The following is an 11,452-nucleotide window of genomic DNA, read 5'->3' as shown; positions in this document are numbered from 1 at the left end:
CACACACACACACTGACTGCTCTCTCACACACACACTGACTGCTCTCTCACACACACACACTGACTGCTCTCTCACACACACACTGACTGTTCTCACACACACACGCACACACACACTGATTGCTCACACACACACACACACACTGATTGCTCTCTCACACACACACACACTGACTGCTCTCACACACACTCACTGCTCTCTCATACACACACACTGACTGCTCTCTCACACACACACACACTGACTGCTCTCACACACACACACTAACTGCTCTCACACACACTGACTGCTCTCACACACACACACACTGACTGCTCTCTCTCACACACTGACTGCTCTTTCTCACACACACACTGACTGCTCTCACACACACACACACTGACTGCTCTCTCACACACACACACACACACTCTCTCAAACACACGTATACACACACACTGACTGCTCTCTCTCACACACACACACTGACTGCTCTCCCACACACACACACTGACTGCTCACACACACACACACACACTGACTGCTCTCTCCCATACACACACACAGACTGACTGCTCACACACACACACTGATTGCTCTCACACACACACATACACACACTGACTGCTCTCACACACACTGACTGCTCTCTCATACACACACACACACTGACTGCTCTCACACACACACACTGACTGCTCTCACACACACACACACACTGACTGCTCTCTCTCTCACACACACACACTGACTGGTCTCTCACACACACACACTTACTGACTGCTCTCTCACACACACTGACTGCTCTCACTCACACACTTACTGACTGCTCTCTCACACACACTGACTGCTCTCACTCTCACAAACACACACACACACACACTGACTACTCACACACACACTGACTGCTCTCTCTCACACACACACACACACATTGACCGCTCTCACACACACACTTACTGCTCTCTCACACACACACACACTGACTGCTCTCACACACACATTGACTGCTCTCACACACACACACTGACTGCTCTCTCTCACACACACACACACACAGACTGCTCTCACACACACTGACTGCTCTCACACACACACACACTGACTGCTCACACACACACACACACACTGACTGCTCTCTCTCACACACATACACTGACTGCTCTCACACACACACACACACTGACTGCTCACACACACACATACACTGACTGCTCTCACACACACGTACACACACACACTGCTCTCCCCCCACACGCACACACATACACACATACTGACTGCTCTCACACACACACACTGACTGCTCTCTCTCACACACACACACACACTGACTGCTCACACAAACACACTGATTGCTCTCTCTCACACACACACACTGACTGCTCTCCTACACACACACATTGACTGCTCACTCACACACACACACTGACTGCTCTCACACACACCCACTGACTGCTCTCTCTCACACACACACACACACACACTGACTGCTCTCACTCACACACTGAATGCTCTCTCTCTCACACACACACACACTGACTGCTCTCACACACACGTACACACACACACACTGCTCCCCCCCACACGCACACACATACACACATACTGACTGCTCTCTCTCTCACACACAGACTGACTGCTCTCACACACACACTGACTGCTCTCTCTCTCTCCTACACACACACACTGACTGCTTTCTCACACACAGACTGAGTGCTCTCACACACACACTGACTGCTCTCACACACACACACACTGACTGCTCTCACACACACACTGACTGCTCTCACACACACACACACACACACTGACTACTCACACACACACACAGAATGACTACTCACACACACAAGCACACACTGACTGCTCTCACACACACACACACACTGACTGCTCTCACACACACGTACACACACACTGACTGCTCTCACACACACACACTCACTGACTGCTCACACACACACTGACTCCTCTCACACACACACTGACTGCTCTCACACACACGTACACACACATACACACACACTGCTCTCCCCCCACACGCACACACATACACACATACTGACTGCTCTCTCTCACACACACACACACACACACACAGTGACTGGTCTCTCACACACACACACACACACTGACTGCTCTCACACACACACTCACTGCTCTCACACACACACTGACTGCTCTCTCACATACACACACACAGACTACTCACACACTCACTGACTGCTCTCTCACACACACACACACAGAGACTGACTACTCACACACATACTGACTGCTCTCTCTCACACACACACTCACACACACACACTGACTACTCACACACACACACTGACTGCTCTCTCACAACACACACTTATTGCTCTCTCTCACACACACACTCACACACACACACTGACTGGCTCACACACACACACTGACTGCTCTCACACACACGTACACACACATGCACACACACTGCTCTCTCCCCACACGCACACACATACACACATACTGACTGCTCTCTCTCTCACACACACACACACACACACACACAGTGACTGGTCTCTCACACACACACACACTGACTGCTCTCACACACACACTGACTGCTCTCTCACATACACACACACAGACTACTCACACACTCACTGACTGCTCTCTCACACACACACACACACACAGAGACTGACTACTCACACACATACTGACTGCTCTCTCTCACACACACACTCACACACTGACTACTCACACACACACATTGACTACTCACAAACACACTGACTGCTCACACACACACACTGACTGCTCTCTCACACACACACTTCCTGCTCTCTCTCACACACACACACTGACCGCTCTCTCACACACAGACACAGATTGACTGCTCTGTCGCCCACGATCTCAGAGACACGAACTGACTGAGGCAAACACACACACACACCCACACACACACAGACGGAGACTAATAAAGACAATGAAAGAGAGAGAAAGAAACAGGGGCGGAAATATATAAACTGAGAGAGACTGACAGAGAGAGAGAGAGACTGTGAGAGAAAGTGCATCAGTTGTGTTTGCTTACAGCAGTTTAGCAGTGACTGAGGGTCGGGGCTCTCCAGCCGCCCGCACGGCCGTAGGCGGTGTGTGTCAATAACGGTCCCCGGAGCAGAGATGGGAGAGGAATCAGGATCAACATCTTTAATAATCAGTCACTACAGTGTCCAGAATATATTCCATATTACACAGACTGTGTGGACAGTCACTGCCTCAGTCAGTGTCACACTCTCACTAACAGCTCAGCTCTGATTTCCTGCAGTGACTTCAGCTGATTCTCTCCGTCTGAACTGAACCCATTCCCCCACAGCCTGAAACACATTAAACAGGAAATAAACCCATCGGATAATGGTACAAACTGTAAACTGTTCGTGTCGCAGTTTAATGAATAAATAAATCCCTTCAAACTGTTCCCATTCTGATACACAGCCCTTTCTCTGTGTGTTTATCACATTAAACACTGACACAAACACTCACCAGATCTCCTCCAGACTGGTGCAGGTCTGTATGAGGCGGCGGAGAGCGGAGACAGAGCCGTCTGTGAAGGAGTTAGAGCTCAGGTTCAGGAACCTCAGTGAGCGGTTTGTACTGAGAGCGGAGACCAGATCATCAGTGCAGCCATCGGTCAGTCTGTTACTGTCCAACCTGGAGATCAGAGACACAGAGACATGACAGGGATCAGAGTAAACACAGTGTATAACCCACTGTCACTCACAGTTTGTTTGATGCCGGACAGGTTGCAGGAGTTCATACACACAAACACACACACACACCAACACACACAGACACAGACAAAAACATCGCCGCAGAAACACACTTACTCTACACACACAAATACACACAAACACATGATCCACAGAAAAATACACACAAACACACACAGACAGAGTCACATAAACAGAGAGACGCGCACACAGACACACACATACACACATAAATACACACTCACGCAGACAAACACACGCTCACACAGAAACATACACAATCACACCCAAAAACTCACCCACGCAAACACATACGTACGCAAACACACACACAGAAACTCACACAAGCAAACACACACACACACAAACAATCAATCATTCACACAAACACACACACGTATGCACACAAACACAACCACACGCAAACACATAAACAGAAAAAAACACGCTCACGCACAAACACGCATACACACACAAACATACATAAACATTCACACAAACACACACAAATACACACACACAGAAACACACAAACAAACGTACACGAAAACAGACTGACAAACACGCACACACAAACACCCACAAACATACAAACGCACATAAAGACACACTCAAAAACACACAAACACCAACAGAAGAACATAATGTACAAACAAACACACACATATAAATAGACATACATAGATAAACACAAACACGCACAAATATACACACACACAAACTCACACGCACACAGAAACACACAAACACACACAAACACTCACAAAAGCACTCAAAATCTCATACACACAAAATTGAACATACGCCAACACACACACTCAAACGCAAACATGAGCACAATCACTCACACAAACACACATACAATCAAACAAAATGGCACACAGACACACACATAAATACATACACACACACATACACAAACACATGACCCACACACAAGTACAAACACACATACACACGCAAACACACTCATGCAAGCACACACACATGCACACACAGACAAACACATGTCGAACAGAGAAATACTGACACACACAGTGATACACACACGAATACACAGAGAAACACACAGAAACAAGCACGCACATTCTTAGAAATACAAACTAACGGACACACACACAAACACACGCAAACATACATGTAAACACACACACACAGAAAAAAGCAAACAAGTACACACAAATACACATACACAGACATACACAAATATACATAACCATACAGGCGAAAACATACACACAAATATACACAGAAACACACAAACAAAGACACACAAAAACAAACTCACAAATACGCACACACGAAAACACAACACACAATCACACATACGCACATAGAAACATACATAAAGACAAACAGACACACACTCAAAAACACACAAACAAACAAAGAAACACAAAATCAAATCAAACACAGACATAAATACACATACATAGATTCACATAGACAAACAATCGCAAACACACGCACACAAGCACACACAAACACACACAGAAAAACACACAAACATAAATACACATACATACAACCAAACACACAAACGTGCAAGCACACAGACACAACCACGCACACACCCGCAGACACGCACACACACTCACACACACACAAACACACACACGCAAATACACAATAACATCAATAAAATTGCATTTGGAGAGCGTCTTTCACGTCGGCAGGACGTCCCAAAGCGCTGAACAGTCAGGTGTCGGGGTCTGAGCATGGGGGAGGGGTGGGGGAGGGGTGGGGGAGGGGTGGCGAGGGGTGGGGGAGGGGTGGGGAGGGGTGGGAGGGGTGGGGGAGGGTGGCGAGGGGTGGGGGAGGGGTGGCGAGGGGTGGGGAGGGGTGGCGAGGGTTGGGGGAGGGGTGGCGAGGGGTGGGAGGGAGACCAAAGCCACGATGGAAGAGAAGGGTCTTGAGACCGACCTTGAAGGAGACAAGAGAGGAAGTGAGGGGAAGGGACCGTGGGATGGAGTCCCAGAGTGTGGGGCAGAGAGGCTGAAAGCCCGGACACCGATGGGAGGGCGGGTCGGGCGGGAGACATGGAGCAGCCCGGAGCCCACTGGACGGAGGGAGCGGGCAGGTTGGTAGGGAGTCAGCAGGTCAGAGAGGGGAGGAGGGGGCGAGGCCATGGATGGCCTTAAAGGTGAGGACGACGATCTTGAACTCGATCCTCTGGGATACACACACACAATCGCACACACTCACAGGAACACACACAAACGCACACAACAACAACAACAACAACAAGATTACAGTTGTATATCGCCTTTCATGTCGGATGTCCCAAGGCTCTGACACACACACACTCACAAGCACAAAGTCACACAAGCAAACACAGTCGAACACAAATACACACAGAGAAACAAAAAAAACCGCAGAAACCACACACACACAGACAGAGACACACACATAAACACATCGAGACACACAATATTTATATATAGATATACTGAAAAACACACACACACAAACACAAACACAGAAACAAACAAAAACACACACACAAACAATCGCTCACACAGACACACACACACTTACGAAAGCACTCACAAAAGCACACAGACCCACATACACAGGCAAACGCACACATACACACAGACACGCAAACAGACACACACACTCACACACACAAAAGCATATGCATTGACACACACACATACGTACACACACACACACACACAGACACACACACACACACAGACATACACACACGCAGTTTTGTCATCGATTAATGTTAAAGTGTGGTTTAAGAATCGAAAATAGAAGTGCAAAGGCGGAAAAGCTCAGTGACTGAAGGCAGAACCCAAAACAATGGCAATATAAGGGTTAAAGTCCTTGTGGTTAAAGGGAGAATTGAAATTGAAACATATTATGGATATAACCATATAAGGAGTTGTTTTTCTTAAAAAAGACAGCTTTGTCTGGAGTTATTCAGTTGTCTTTAAACAAAGGTGTGTTAGATATCTCTCGGGAACGGTAGCGGAGCAGTGCGAGACACGACCAGTGCTGTGACAGGAATCCGGTCGGTACCGTTTTGTGTCTTGTGTATTATTTTATTGTTTCATTTATTTGTGTATTACCTGCTGTTCTGTCCTGAATAAAGTGACTGAACTCAACCAATTGGTAAACTGGAACCGGATCATTCTAAAGTCGTTGTAGATAGTTGCAAAGGACACACCCACACACACACATTAACACATGTTGAGAGTTTGATGTAAACGATGGTTTGTGGCCTCACACTGTCACACCGATTCCTGTCACAATATTCAGCCGCACTGATCAGACAGTCACAATAAACACATTGAGATATTGGGGTCATTCAAACTCTGGAGACACAGTGCGTTACTTACCGTAGACACTGTATTTTACACTCCGGGTTCCTCAGAGCCTCACACAGTCGCTTCAGTCCACAATCTCTCAGTTTATTATAATTCAGGTGCAGCTCCGTCAGTGAGTGGTTTGTGCTGAGAGCGGAGGTCAGATCCTCGGTACAATCCGCTGTCAGATTGTTACTGTCCAACCTGGAGATCAGAGACACAGAGACATAACAGGGATCAGAGTAAACACAGTGTGTGTAACCCACTGTCACTCACAGTTTGTTTGATGCCGGACAGGTTGTAGGAGATCATATACACAAACACACACAACAAAACACACAAAAGACAGACAAAAACATCACCGCAGACACACACTTACACTCACACACACAAATACACACAAACACAGACACATGACCCACAGAAAAATACACACAAACGCACACAAACAGAGTCACATAAACAGAGAGACGCACACACAGAAACACACAGACACACATAAATACACACACTCACGCAGACAAACAAACACACAAACACTCTCACACAAACGCGCTCACACAGAAACATACACAATCACACCCAAAAACTCACCCACGCAAACACATACGCAAACACACACACAGAAACTCACATAAGCAAACACACACACACAAACAATCAATCATTCACACAAACACACACAAGTACACACACAACCACACGCAAACACACACACAGAAAAAACACACGCACGCACAAACACGCATACACACACAAACATACATAAACATTCACACAAACACACACAAATACACACACACAGAACCACACAAACAAACGTACACGAAAACAGATTGACAAACACGCACACACAAACACCCGCAAACATACAAACGCACATAAAGACACACTCAAAAACACACAATCACAAACAGAAGCACAGCACATACAAACAAACACACATATATAAATAGACATACATAGATACACACAGACACACAAATATACACACACACAAACTCACACGCACACACAGAAATACACAAACACACACAAAAACTCACACAAACACTCACAAACTCACACACACAAAATCGAACACACGCCAACACACACACTCAAACACACAAACACGCAAACATAAGCACAATCACTCACAAAAGCACACATACAAACATAAACAAAATGGCACACAAACACACACACATACATGCACATACACACATACACAAACACATGACCCACAGACAAATACACTCAGTCTCACACACACAAACAAACACATAAATACATACATACACACACAAACACATGACCCACAGACAAGTAAACACACACACACAGAAACACACGCAAACACACTCATGCAGGCACACACATACACACACAAACAAACACATGTCACACAGACAAATACACACACACAGATACAGACACACAGACACATATACACAGAGAAACACACAGAAACAAACACACACACTCAAAGAAACACAAACAAACGGACACACTGAAATACACGCAAACAGACACGTAAACACACACACACACACGGAGAAAAAAGCACACAATTACACACACACACTTACAGGTATACACAAACATACATAACCATACACGCGAAAACACACGCACAAATATACACAGAAACACACAAACAAAGACACACAAAAACAAACTCACAAATACGCACACACAAAAACACAACACACAATCACACACATACACATAGAAATATACATAAAGACAAACAGACACACACTCAAAAACAAACACACAAACAAAGAAACACAAAATCAAATACAGACACAGACATAAAAACACATACATAGATTCACACAGACAAACATACGCGAATACACACACACAAAACACCCACACACAAACACACACAGAAAAACACACAAACATAAATACACATACACACAACCAAACACACAAACGTGCAAGCACACAGACACAACCACGCACATACCCGCAGACACGCACACACACTCACACACACACAAACACACACACGCAAATACACAATAACATCAATAAAATTGCATTTACAGAGCGCCTTTCACGTCGGCAGGACGTCCCAAAGCGCTGAACAGTCAGGTGTCGGGGCCTGAGCATGGGGGAGGGGTGGGGAGGGGTGGCGAGGTGTGGGCAGGGTTGGCGAGGGGTGAGGGAGGGGTGGAGGAGGGGTGGGTAGGGTGGGGGAGGGGTGGGGGAGTGGTGGCGAGGGGTGGGGAGGGTGGGGGGGGGGGGGGGTGGGGTAGGAGTGAGGGAAGGCAGAGAGGTGGGAGGGAGACCAAAGCCACGATCGAAGAGAAGGGTCTTGAGACCGACCTTGAAGGAGACAAGAGAGGAAGTGAGGGGAAGGGACCGTGGGATGGAGTCCCAGAGTGTGGGGCAGAGAGGCTGAAAGCCCGGACACCGATGGGAGGGCGGGTCGGGCGGGAGACATGGAGCAGCCCGGAGCCCACTGGACGGAGGGAGCGGGCAGGTTGGTAGGGAGTCAGCAGGTCAGAGAGGGGAGGAGGGGGCGAGGCCATGGATGGCCTTAAAGGTGAGGACGACGATCTTGAACTCGATCCTCTGGGATACACACACACAATCGCACACACTCACAGGAACACACACAAACACACACAGAATCGCACACACTCACAGGAACATACCCAAACGCACACAACAACAACAACAAGATTACAGTTGTATATCGCCTTTCATGTCGGACGTCCCAAGGCTCTGACACACACACACTCACAAGCACAAAGTCACACAAATACACACACAGAAACACACAAACAAACACACAAACACACACACAAACAAACATACACACAAGCAAACACAGTCGAACGAACACAAATACACACAGAGAAACAAAAAACCCCGCAGAAACACACACACAGACAGAGACACACACATAAACACATCCAGACACACAATATATATATACTCAAAAACACACACAAACACAAACACAGAAACAAAGACAAACACACACACAAATAATCGCTCACATTGATACACACACACTTACGAAAGCACTCACAAAAGCGCAAAGACCCACATACACAGGCAAACAGACACGCAGACACACACACACACACACACACACACAAAAACATGTGCATTGACACACACACACACACACACAGACATACATACACACAGTGTTGTCATGGATTAATGTTAAAGTGTGGTTTAAGAATCTAAAATAGAAGTGCAAAGGCGGCAAAGCTCAGTAACTGAAGGCAGAACCCAAAACAATGGCAATATAAGGTCAGGACTTACAGGGACACAGAAAGTCCTTGTGGTTAAAGGGAGAATTGAAATTGAAACATATTATGGATATAACCATATAAGGAGTTGTTTTTCTTAAAAAAGACAGTTTTGTCTGGAGTTATTAAGGTGTCTTTGAACAAAGGTGTGTTAGATATCTCTCGGGAACGGTAGCGGAGCAGTGAGAGACACGACCAGTGCTGTGACAGGAATCCGCTCGGTACCACTTTGTGTCTTGTGTATTATTTTATTGTTTCATTTATTTGTGTATTACCTGCTGTTCTGTCCTAATAAAGTGACTAAACTGAACCAATTGGTAAACTGGAACCGGATCATCTAAAGTCGTTGTAGATAGTTGCAAAGGACACACCCACACACACACATTAACACATTTTGAGAGTTTGATGTAAACGATGGTTTGTGGCCTCACACTGTCACACCGATTCCTGTCACAATATTCAGCCGCACTGATCAGACAGTCACAATAAACACATTGAGATATTGGAGTCATTCAGACTCTGGAGACACAGTGCGTTACTTACCACAGACTCTGTATTTTACACTCCGGGTTCCTCAGACCCTCACACAGTCGCTTCACTCCACAATCTCCCAGTTTATTATCACTCAGCTGCAGCTCCGTCAGTGAGTGGTTTGTGCTGAGAGCGGAGGTCAGATCCTCGGTACAATCCGCTGTCAGATTGTTACTGTCCAACCTGGAGATCAGAGACACAGAGACATAACAGGGATCAGAGTAAACACTGTGTATAACCCACTGTCACTCACAGTTTGTTTGATGCCGGACAGGTTGTAGGAGTTCATACACACAAACACACAAACACACAGAAAGACAGACAAAAACATCACCGCAGACATACACTTACTCTAACACACACAAATACACACAAGTACACACAAACACATGACCCACAGAAATATACACACAAACACAAACAAACAGAGTCACTTGAACAGAGAGACGCGCACACAGACACACACATACACACATAAATACACACACTCACGCATGCAGACAAACAAACACACAACCACTCACACAGACGCGCTCACACAGAAACATACACAATCGCACCCAAAATCTCACCCACGCAAACACATACGCAAAGACACACACAGAAACTCACACAATCAAGCAA

General features: G+C 46.3%; 1 long non-coding RNA gene across 1 annotated transcript; it reads right to left on the bottom strand.

Annotated features, from left to right (window-relative positions):
• Positions 1-3,134: 3,134 nt before the first annotated feature.
• LOC121852821 lies at positions 3,135-3,700 on the bottom strand. Its single transcript, XR_006086244.1, has 2 exons — positions 3,494-3,700; positions 3,135-3,327 (listed from the first exon to the last, which is right to left on the bottom strand). It is a non-coding gene; the product is annotated as an uncharacterized LOC121852821 (long non-coding RNA).
• Between the last annotated feature and the right edge of the window lie 7,752 nt (positions 3,701-11,452).

Source organism: Callorhinchus milii, unplaced genomic scaffold, assembly GCF_018977255.1.
Source record: "Callorhinchus milii isolate IMCB2004 unplaced genomic scaffold, IMCB_Cmil_1.0 Scaffold1418, whole genome shotgun sequence".
NCBI classification, from domain to species: domain Eukaryota; kingdom Metazoa; phylum Chordata; class Chondrichthyes; order Chimaeriformes; family Callorhinchidae; genus Callorhinchus; species Callorhinchus milii.
The sequence above is the reverse complement of the archived record's forward strand: the minus strand, read 5'-3'. Positions and strand labels throughout refer to the sequence as shown.